This window comes from Macrosteles quadrilineatus, unplaced genomic scaffold (genome assembly GCF_028750875.1).
Source record: "Macrosteles quadrilineatus isolate MER2022 unplaced genomic scaffold, UCM_ALF_1.0 Scaffold_5__1_contigs__length_97177068, whole genome shotgun sequence".
Classification (NCBI taxonomy): Eukaryota; Metazoa; Arthropoda; class Insecta; order Hemiptera; family Cicadellidae; genus Macrosteles; species Macrosteles quadrilineatus.
The window spans coordinates 33,491,707-33,503,401 of record NW_026542598.1 but is presented as its reverse complement, the minus strand read 5'-3'; the positions used below and the strand labels follow the sequence as shown (position 1 = coordinate 33,503,401).

The window sequence follows — 11,695 nt, the reverse complement described above, 5'->3', positions numbered from 1 at the left end:
AAAAAGTAAAAAAAACCCATTTATGTTAGATGCAGTAGATTCATTTTTCTAAGAAAAACTGATAACCTTCCCCAATGATGACAAGCAAGAAATAATGTGGATACAAAAAAACTATCAATCAAAAGGAGAAACGTACATTAAGTTTCACAACAAAACAAAAATGAATTAAATTGAAAAATCAACAAATAGAATTGGGATGAGTAATTTTGTTGGCTCAATCATTATCTTACTCGTGCAATGAAAAATCAAGTCATAAGAACTTCCGACTTTCGTTGCCTCCCTTTTACCTATATCACCCCATAACACCCCGGCCCTGACTAGCCTACCTTTATTTCAGCCCACGTCCCTGAGTCAAATAAAATCCCTCCCCCCTTAAAACCCCCCTCTAACCTACCCTTTTTTTAATGCCCACTTCCTGGCTATCCTATCAAGTTTTTTCCATCCCTATCAAAGGCGGAAGTTCTAAGGACTTGTTTGATATGTTTTTAAACATTCCTGTGTGAACTATAATTTATTTTACAAAAAAATCCCCATGGATGAAACAAACCAAAAACTCAATTCTAAAAAATCTTCGACAAACAACTATCCACCAAAAGGAGAAGTGACATTCATACTCAAAGATAAATTAAAGAGATGGAAAAAACAACAAATAGAATTAGGATCAGTAACAGTTTAACTCAACTTTTAGCTGACTTATGTAATAAAAAATCAAGTCATTAGAACTTCCGACTTTCGTTGCCCCCCTCTAACCTATTTCCCCCATAATCCCGGGCCCTGGACTAGCCTATCATGATTTAGCCCACGTCCCTGAGTCAAATCAAATCCCTCCCCCCTTAAAACCCCCCTCTAGCCTACTCATTTTTTAATGCCCGCTTTCCTGGCTATCCTAACAAGTTTTCCCATGCCTATCAAAGGCGGAAGTACTAAGGACTTGTTTGATATGTTTTTAAAATTTAATTTTCTTTGTGAGCAATTAATTATTTAACAAAAAATCCCTAGGTTAAAAACTCAATTCTAAAAGATCTTTGACACAAAACTATCCACTAAAATTAGAAACTCCCAATAACTTATACACTTCCTAAAATAATGTCATGAACAAAATTATAGAAAGGATAAAACGCAACAGAAAATCTTAAGATGAAAAAAAAAACAGAATCTCAACTCTTCTTGATGCAACCAATGACATCTTCATCCCAGTACAATTGGGACATCTGAACATCAACATATGGTTAGAATAAAGCTTAGATATTATTTTTAATTAATTAATATAAACATTTAAATAGTTCTTTGTTAGAATGATGCGGTTTTTAGTTGAATAAAAAAGGAATCTAAGATGTTTATGAAATTGTCCTTTTTAGATGTGAAAGGTTGTTTATCAATAGTTGTCATTACTTTGACCTTGTCTTAACATTTTCTTTGCAATCTCCATTTATTCTATTGCCTTTATGTTTTGAGTAAACATTGTATTTTCTTGGCAATTTTATGAATTGTAAAAGTTTGGATATTCTCTCAAGAAGCAGTTTAATTTGTGAAACACTTATGAGAATTGTAATTTTTATGATGCTTACATCACTAAAATATACTACGGTAGTTAATATAATTCATAATACTGTAAATTGCTGGAGATTAATAACTACTTACTTTCAGTAGGTATCCTTTGTGTTTACAGACTCATGAATTCTTCCAGAAGTTGGACTTGAAATTATGAATGAGTCGCTTTGCTTACTATAGTAAACTGTGTTGGTTCAAAGAGTGACATAAATATTGAAAAGATAATTAAAGAATGATTTGTTGTGTTAGAATCAGATTTTTGGGGAATGTTAAACTAAACTTTAACAAAAAAGAGACAACCCCCTTTCATATAATTTTGCATGCCTCGGGATGCTCAGGCTAGAAATGTTGATTGAAATACATTTAAATGGGACCACTGACCACTCAATTGGAAAAAGGTTAATAATATAAGGCTACAGAAAGATTTTTTAATCATTAACTTACATAGACCACATACATTTTTAAGATGGCATGAAGCATACAAAAATTTAAATAACAGTCAAAATATTTGAGACATTGTCAACAATTAGCTTCTCGTACTTAAGATTTGATGTCGAAGAATTGAAAATCTATATTTTTATTACAGTAGTTTCTAATCTCTAATCAATTGTTGTCATGATCTACATTTACACCTACGAATGTTAAGGGAAATTTAAGCTGCATGTCGAAGGCTCTTTCTTCATAAAGTAGAAGACAATTTCCATGGTAGACAGAGTTGTATTTTGACTTTGGGTATTATTAAAAGAACTCACAGTTTCGTTCATTAACTGGATTTATTAGGGTGAAATTACGGCACAGAACAAAGTTGTGGAATATAATAATAGTAGCATGTCTAGCATAACGGAAGTCACTGATGTAAAATGTTTTAAAAGAGCGTTACCAACACATCAAATCAAATAATGTACGGAGTACCTAAGATAAAGAATAATAACACTGATGTACAACATTTTATATTATGTACACATAACTCATTTCTGAGGTGTTGCCTTCCGGATTACTTAACAAATAATAATCTAGAGGTTAAATACCTTATTGCCAACGTAATCCTTGGTAGACTTAATGGCTACCGGTTTTGACACACTTATAGTGTCATTGTCAAGCCTATACGTAGTTTTTCGCTCCTAGGAGGTCGTCATAGAGTCTTCAAAAACACATAACGAGGCGAACAAATAACAAAAACGAACATGTACACACATTTTAACGAATAAGGTATGGCCATACAACTCACGGCGCGGCTGCGGGTTCAGGGTGTAGGTCTAGACTCACACCCTGAACCCACAGCTGCGCCGTGAGTTGTATGGCCATACCTTATTCATTAAAATGTTTGTACGTGTTCGTTTTTGTTATTTGTTCGTCTCGTTATGTGTTTTTGAAGACTTTATGACGACCTCCTAGGAACGAAAAACCACGTCTAGGCTTGACATTGACACCATAAGTGTGTCGAAACCGGTAGCCATTAAGTCTACCAAGGATTACGTTGGCAATAAGGTATTTAACCTCTAGATTATCACATAACTCAATTACAGTCCGTGAACTCTACTCAATACTTTATAGATGTTATGCTTTTTGCTTTCTACAAAATACGGAATAGGAAAATGAGCAAATTTCTAAATAATAAAAATAATACATGAGTAAAATAACTTGAGTGTTATTGGACACAAGAGAACTATTAATATTAATACGGTATCTGACTGAGTAAACATTTATTACTACTCAGTCCTAATACGCCTAAAATATAAAATTTTAGTTCTTCCTATTGCCTCAATTGCTTAAGCAATGTAATGTGCTCCAAAATCGTCATAGCATTAAACATTTATTCTCATTAAGCTAACTCTGGACAATCCCTTGATTTGTTAGTTATTACAAGACTAGCATTACCATAGTTCAATATTGTATTGATACAAAACAATTAAAACCTATCATTACTGAATCATTTATACCACCACAAATTTAAGGTATGATGATGTATGGTGATGTGGTAAGGAGATGTAGGTTGAGCAAACACTTTATAAGGCACAATCACTGTAATACATTATTGTACAATGTTAAAATTCACTTAAATACAAAAGTTCTTTTGTACATTTTTTTGCGGTCCCCTTTGAAACCTATTGTTCTTTCAGCTAAAGCAGACATATATTTTTATTTCTAATTTCTACATATATTTTCAACCAAATTTTCTCACAACACAACTACATGAGGCATTATTGTGGTTTGAAGCATGAGCACTCACGGTCTGAAGATTTCTATTTTCCTTTCCCTGTTAAGTTAGAGTCCAGACAAGAAGCTGCTTACACTCATCTTCAATTATAAAACTTCAGTTTAACCTGTGTTTCCCTGGAAACAGACATGTACTATATAATAAATGGTTTGAAGTTTTAAATGAGGAGATATGTGTGAAAACAGCACATTTAAATATGTGTCAATACTCGTCTCAGAAGCTTAACTAATAAAGCAATACCTTCTCACATTTAGATTAAATTAGTTCCAGAAAATCATCATCCTATAAAACAAAAAAAAACATATTTATTTAAGAAAATTATGAGATATTATTTATAACAAATAAATAGTGTTATTTACACTACTAGATACTAATATGCAATATTTAAAATCTGTCATAGGTTCACCATAAACGGTGATTTACCTGTATAATTCACACTACTAGTACAACATGTTCGTAGTATTAAACCCGAGTGATGGTTTGTCTTCTTTAACACGTTCGCTCACGTTCGCCGAATATTTGCGGTCATTGCCACAACCCGAGGTATATATATTTTAATATTACAGATAGACCGGTTGTCTTTTGGTTAACAGTAGGCCTACATGCAGACCGCGGGCTAGTGATGCAGCAAAGTAAAAATCAGTTTTGCCAACTATCATGTGACATCACAAATCATCATATCCACAGACCAAGTGACGCACATATGCAACAGATATCATTGTAGACCACGTAAGAGAATTCAGGGCCTTCAAATAGACCGTTACGAAGATATAAGCTTTTTAATAATATTGGACACCGACGCAAATATGCGACGCCAGTCTATTTTGTGACCAGCTGTCGCATATATTCGACAGCAGTCTATCGGGTAGAAATCGGCGGTCGCATATGTGCTACAATAAAGTTAAGATCAGTTTCTTTACCCCTGGCATATTCTTATCCTAGTTATATTAAGTGGCAGTTGGACAAATTTGTTGTTGTTTAATCCTCAAGTTAGATCCTATCAATGACTCCCCAAAAGGCCAGAAACACCTTCTGTTCAAAGCACTATAACTGGAAAACTCAAATCATAACATAGGTAATTCTTTTCTTCTAAAATCTGATTTTTTTTGTCCAATTGAATTGAATTGAAATTAACATTTTTACATGGTTTTTCATGTTAAATAACAAGAAATATCTCTTAATTAAATACTGACCTTCTTGAACCAGCGAAGTTCATTATTTTCATCAAGTGAATCTAAAAACCAACACATTTTTTATTCCAATAAGATTGTATTGTTTTTACTAGTATCATTAGTTTTAGTTTAACACAATACAAATTTGTAGATCTAAAACATTTAGGTTTAAGACATTGAAGAAAATTTAGTTACCATGATACAGATAGCTAAAATTATTATTGTTATTTTTTTATTGCCTTGCACGGTCTTTCTTTTATTTTAAATTTAATGATGATCATGTTATTATGTTTAATGTGTCGGAAAGCAATATTGGAAGAGTATAAAATCCCAAAACATGTCCAAAATATAGGAGCTGGTAAGCGGTGGGAGTAACTTGGTTTAACAAAGTAGGCAAATAAATTAATGTTAGGTTAGGGTAAGGTTAAGTAGATGTAAAAATATAACGTATAATAACCCTAACCATAAAACATACTCCCTTAGTAGATTTCTCATCCTTATGGAACAGCTGAAGACAATTTTATTGTTAGTTCTGTACGGTTTATGTAGAGGTCGTGTTTTGTTTACAATTTGTTTCCCATTATTACAGCCATTTAAAACCTCGTTTAACCAAATAATACGATCTAATCATAAACAATAACTTGTCCCCTAGTTATATAACCAAACAGTAAAGCACAAATCAAGAAATTAACACTAAAATAATAGAAACAAAGTTTCGTCGACACTAGCGCCTTTGTGTCAAGTACATGAACTAGACATGAAAAACGTGCTTCAAAATTTAGAATGGGATGAGAAGTCTACTTGTGTTGGTTAGTCTATGCCCTAACCTAACATAACATAGCCTAACCAATAACATGAAATTACCTTAAGCGCTCGTTATCACCTCTACCTTGGAGATAAGATTACCTCTTTCATTTCAAATAATGCTTTTCGAACAATTATACAATCGTAATATAGCCTATTCTTAGAAATTCTATTTAGAGTGACATATCTTCCTAGAATAATAATTGCAGGTGATTAAGTCGAAAGGTACTAAACAATTACCAAACAGTCACATTGACATTCTGGTCAGCATCCTACATCTTAACTGTGAAAAAGTGATATTTTACATACAAATTCTGGTCAAAATCCGTTACGTGCCCACAACTCTAATTTTTCCAATTGTACTTCTATGACTTATTAAAAACCTTTTACGGTAATAAATAATGAAAAATACAATATTTAGAAAAGGTTTTTGATCACACGCTATATAAATTTGGAGAATCGCAAAAAATAATAGAATAACTAGGCCTACTGCAAATTTTAAGCTGATGAGAAGTTTTGTTGGTTAAGTTAGGTTAGGTTAGATAACACTGTTCTAAACTAACCTAACCCGACCAAACTCTTCGAACAGCTTAAAATTTTTTTTGAGTAACTGAACTAAATGATCCATTACCGCGGGCTGCTGCTGGAGACGCTACAGCGAACCGTAAACTCTCCCAGACAGATAAGATAAGACCGACAACAATGCCTTAGGCCCCGTTTATGCACCAAGAGCGGGAGCGGGGCTCCCGCTGTAAAGATTTTGTCAAAATTGTGCAAGCAATAGCGGTAGCGGTTGGTCAACGGAGAATGGAAGGGGGATACAGTCTTGCCAACTCAAACTCTGCCAAATAATTAACACAACTATTTGTCCTAAGTGCACGTGCGCGTGGGTCAAGTTGGCAACCCTGGCTGCAGCCGCTCCCGCTCCCGCCGTGCGTAAACAGTCTCATTTGACTCAATGTAGTTGAAAACCGCTCTATCCCAAGCAACCGCTGCGATTTCTAACTACACAGCGGTTGAATTAGAAACCGCAGCCAGAGGGCAACCGCTCCCGCTATCGCTCTTCGTGCATAAACAGTCCCATTTAACTCAATGGTGTTGAAAATCGCTCCCGCTATCGCCCCGCTCCCGCTCTTGGTGCATAAACGGGGCCTTAGTAGCATTGACAACAATAACTGGAAATGATTCCATTCTACTAAACAATGTACTCTGTCATTGTGGACACGTAACGAATTTTCACCCAAATTCTTTCTTAAGCATTAAGAACAATCAACTAAAATAAAGAATATATAAGCCCTAGTAGCCTACTAGTTGAAACCTGTCAAAATCGACGGTTGCTTTAAAGGCTTACGACAATTCTTCTTAACTGCGATTTCATCAGTTATGCTGATTATTTTTTTTTAAATATCTGTTTGTTGAGAAGGCACGGCACGTTCGTACTTCAAAGGGAGTCCCACCCAAAGCTGTGTAAGTTTTATTTTACCTTCGTCACAACGGTCACCATACCGTACTTCTGTGCCTATGAATAACCCTCTAAATTTAGCTATAATCATTTTTTAGCATAACATTGATTCCATGACATGCGGATGTCAGTTGTCTCACCCTTACATAAAGTGTTCAATATAATATATCTTCAGAATGTTAGGTGTAATGGAATATACTTGTAGTGAAGCTAGCTTTTATTCTTGAAATAAGGGACCTTGTTCATACGCTGCTTCATTGGCAACAAATAATGCATAACATTCAAAGGTTCTATTGTGTTTTCACTAAGCTGAATGAATACATCGAAGTAACATCTCTAAAAGGTCTGCAATAAACTGCAATTTTGCAGATTAATGACTTTCTAAATCATGCACATATTTCTTCATAAAAGTTATTAAAAAATTAATCCAGTTACTGTAAACCACTATTAATTTAACAAAATACGGACACGGCTCATGGGCAACCAGCCCTTCTGCACTTCTTGTATTATTTTGTACCTATTGTATTACACAATCAAAATCTTTTCAAATAATTGAAAACGTATGAAAATAGTCTCATTAACCTATGATGATCTGTTTTGAATAATAGGCCTAAGACAAAATATCGGCAAAAGTGGTCAAAAGGGCAGACACCAACCCGTTCAATAGATATAAGATAATTCGATAAGAAATCGTTTTAAGAGTTACTGTAATGAGTATTAAGATTTTCCAATGATTTTGTAATTGAACGTTAGCCTATCTAGGCCTATTGCAAAACATGAGATGATGTAGAACAAAATTATTTTTAAAATCAGAAAATCACATTGCTATAGCCTAATGTGTGTTGTTTAAAATACAATTTAAATATTAATAGCTATTTCAATGAAAAGTAGTAAAAAATATCCATATGACGATAATGTACACAAATCTGGGAAGGGAACTTTAAAGGCTTCTGGGGCAGAGCCATAAGGGGATTTACTTGGTTTTTCTTTTGATGGCTCATCTCCAGACTGAGACCTTTCTTAGCACACCTCTACCAGGTTTCTACGCCCAGCCGTTCTCTCAAATTAGTGGAGACAAAGTTTTCAATTAAATATTTTTAGATTCGATTCCCCCATGTTAATCTTATTGGAGAAACCCCAACTTTGATGGAAGATCCTGCTCAAACTAACAAAGATTTCAAACAATGAAAAACATTTTGCAAAACTACAGATCAGGGCGATATTTTTGACACTTTAATAATCAAAATCGGTCCAAAAATGGGGGAGGAGTTCTGTTTACAAAAATCACCTAATCTATCTAAAATATATAATTCACTTACCAAAATTAATCAGATGAAGACCCTGAGGTTTGTACACTAATGAATGAGTTCTTGTCACTTTTTAGCTATTTCCATTTCTACCCCTTTTTCAACATTGATCGCATCATTTGTATGTCGTACACATTCATTAATTAAACTATATTCTCTCACTATATTTCTAACACATTCATCATCTAAACTATAGTCTCTCACTATATTTCTAAGATCTTGTTTTGTCAGAAGATGTCTCCTTGTAATCTCGTTGGTAACAGTTTGCCGAGCCTCATCAATAATAGCTTCAAACGGGATTTGTTGGGCAATTTTGGTTGCAATACTTTGTCGTTCATCTTTAGGGATACTCAAATGGGCTATCTCAGCTTGATGTCCTATATGAGTCTTACAAAATTCCACTTTAACGCTACCATTTACCATCGAAGTAATAGCTTTAATTTTTGCAGGACAGTAACTATTTATTTTCTTTGTTCCCTGAATTTTTATGGATCGTTTGCGACAAGACTCAGAAGATAAGTGTGTTCTGTAATTACCTGATCGATGGCACTGATAGTAAGTGATTTTTTTGTCTTTATATGTGTAGCTACCCCTTCTGTTGATAAACAGAGTTTTTTCACTTTCTTCATGACACTTCTTCCACTTTAAAAATTCTTCTTCACAAATGAATGAAATTTTCTCCGATTCGATATTAATCTGATGTTTAGAATATAAGTGATCATTCAAATTGGCTGTATTAACAAGGTCTGAAGCACATATTGCACACTGAACAGTTTGTGAACACCTTGGGTCTCCGACATTAGGGCTGTATTCGTTGTGAACATTATTATAATGTCTCTTCAGAGAAAACCTTTTAGTGAATGTCTTAGAACATAGTTTACACACATGAGACGACATTCTAAGTTATTAGGGTAAAACTGAATCACTGAAAAGTGTATAACAAACTAGGCCTGTAACAAACATTCGACATTCCAGTTGAAATTTGACTTAGGCCTATTTTACCTACGACCGTTTTTTAAACTAGCCGTTTCAGTTCAGTTCTTAGAAATGAAAATATGGTGCTTTAGTGTTATCCGGAGGCTGCCATTATACAGCAGGCTGCGGCGGTATAGGTAATGGGGGTATGGGAACTTAGGTTGGGTTATCATAAATTAAAAGAAAATACTTTAATTGACTACTGTCTACATTTGACATGATTACAACTAGCGACCTTTGAGTTCTGCCTGCCAGAAGGCAGCGATGTCGGCAAGGATTGAGTTAAATGCATCGCCGCCGCTAGCTGCCACACCAGATACAGGCAGTGACAGGTGATGCGTGTGCTCCGGTCAACGACCTCACCTTGGCCTACTTGGAGGGGATTTGGCGAGCAAAGTATGACTCATCTGGTTGGTACAGTATTGTAATAATAAGTTAATTCATAATTGATTCATAATAAAACGAGGAAAGTCATACAAACATATTTATGATAACCCAACCTAACATAACCGCCACAGTGCACTGTACAAAAGTGTGCTGTACCTCCGGATGATACCAAAGTACCTACCGAAAATATTTACTTAACAGCATTGTTGTTTTCCTTTAAGTAACTTACAACAGAATGAGGTTCAAGGATTGAAAGAAAAGAAGAAAGTTAGGCTAAAATTGTAATAGCTTACCTACTTTGAACATCAGCCAACGATAGCCTATAAACCGTAAACTTATCATCGGTTTACCAATTTAAATGATCAAACAATGAGTTATTAGTGGTTGAGGACAATAAGACGTTGCATCACAATCAGCGGCAATTAGAGGTTATAAACGAAAACATAGGAAATTATTGCGACTAGGGTGACCAAGAGTACTAAGTTATAATATACCATAATAATGAGAAATTATAAAAGAAAACATAACCTCCCTTGGAAGTTATGAGTAAACTAAATTAAGGTAATTTAGTAATTAAGAAACGGTCGTAGGTAAAATACCTAGTGTAGGCCTACACAACACACGTAGGCCTAAATTAGGCCTAGCCTTAACGACACTCGTAGTGTTATCATTTATAAGCACTCACCAGGGCTCATACCTTAAATTCTCTACTTGTGTCATTAACAACGCGATCGTTGCTTAAACTCCAATACAAGGCAATATTAAGCCTAAAATCAACTAAAAGGCTTAAGTTAACTAAACTTGGGCCCTAACTCAAGGTTGGGCCCAAAACTCATTCTTATCAAATTAATCCTAATCTAACACAACTCAACCAACTTATGCCTTTCTTAAGTCACTCTTGAGGGATTCGAGAGAGAAAAAATAAAGTTAGGTACCGTAAGTTAAGTGAACTGAATTTATAGTTAAATTTCATAAATAAAAATAAGTAACACCATTGACTAACACTTAACAGCAAAGTTTGAGACAAACAACAATGCAAATTTACAGTTTGCAGTCTGCATTAACTTTTTTTTTTCTATTTTGCCAAAAATGGCCGGCTTTGCTCGGTTAAAACAATGCAGCCGCGTGGTTCAGTAACTGTTGACACTCTGAACCTGGTCCAAGCCAAGAAGAAAGGAGTAAGTAATCAAGAAGAAAACAGCTGTTACCCCAGGAACTGCTCCAAGGCCATCTGCTGAAAAAGTGATGGGTACCCAATCTCGAGTCAATTCTACAAATACCCCCGCCGCAGCAAACCTGCCGACTAAGCAAATTTCCATTTGTCTGAATTCATTTTCAACTAAACCTTTTTAAATAACTTATATTGGAGATATTGGCAATGAATGATGAAATGTATAACTAATTTTAAAAGTTCAAAAAGGCCAATATATAATAATTTGTTTGAATCACTTATGTTCAAAAAGGCCAATATATAATAAATTGTTTTAATCACTTATGTGATTAAAACAATGTATTATATATTAGCCTTTTTGAACTCTTAAAATTAGTTATAGGCCTACATTTCATCTTTTTAAATAACATTAGGTTTAATGAGTACCTAGGTTTGCTGCAACCAGGAAACTAAATTAACTAATAAAGTGTATTTTTTTGTAAAATATTAATAGCTTAGTACCGGTATCAAATTTGCCAAGTTTGATCAAAATATATCCATAAACAAGCAAACTACAACATTTTACAATATTCTCCATAAGAATAGTATGGGAATTTTATATTTACAATTTTTTGAATTTTCTCCGTTACCAATAACCGTACAAAAACA

At 34.3% G+C, this 11,695-nt stretch overlaps 1 long non-coding RNA gene across 1 annotated transcript; it reads right to left on the bottom strand.

The window, feature by feature from the left end:
• Positions 1-3,822: 3,822 nt before the first annotated feature.
• LOC128994786 (uncharacterized) lies at positions 3,823-10,879 on the bottom strand. The gene is made up of 3 exons (XR_008490917.1): positions 10,753-10,879; positions 8,527-9,464; positions 3,823-3,885 (listed from the first exon to the last, which is right to left on the bottom strand). It is a non-coding gene; the product is annotated as an uncharacterized LOC128994786 (long non-coding RNA).
• Between the last annotated feature and the right edge of the window lie 816 nt (positions 10,880-11,695).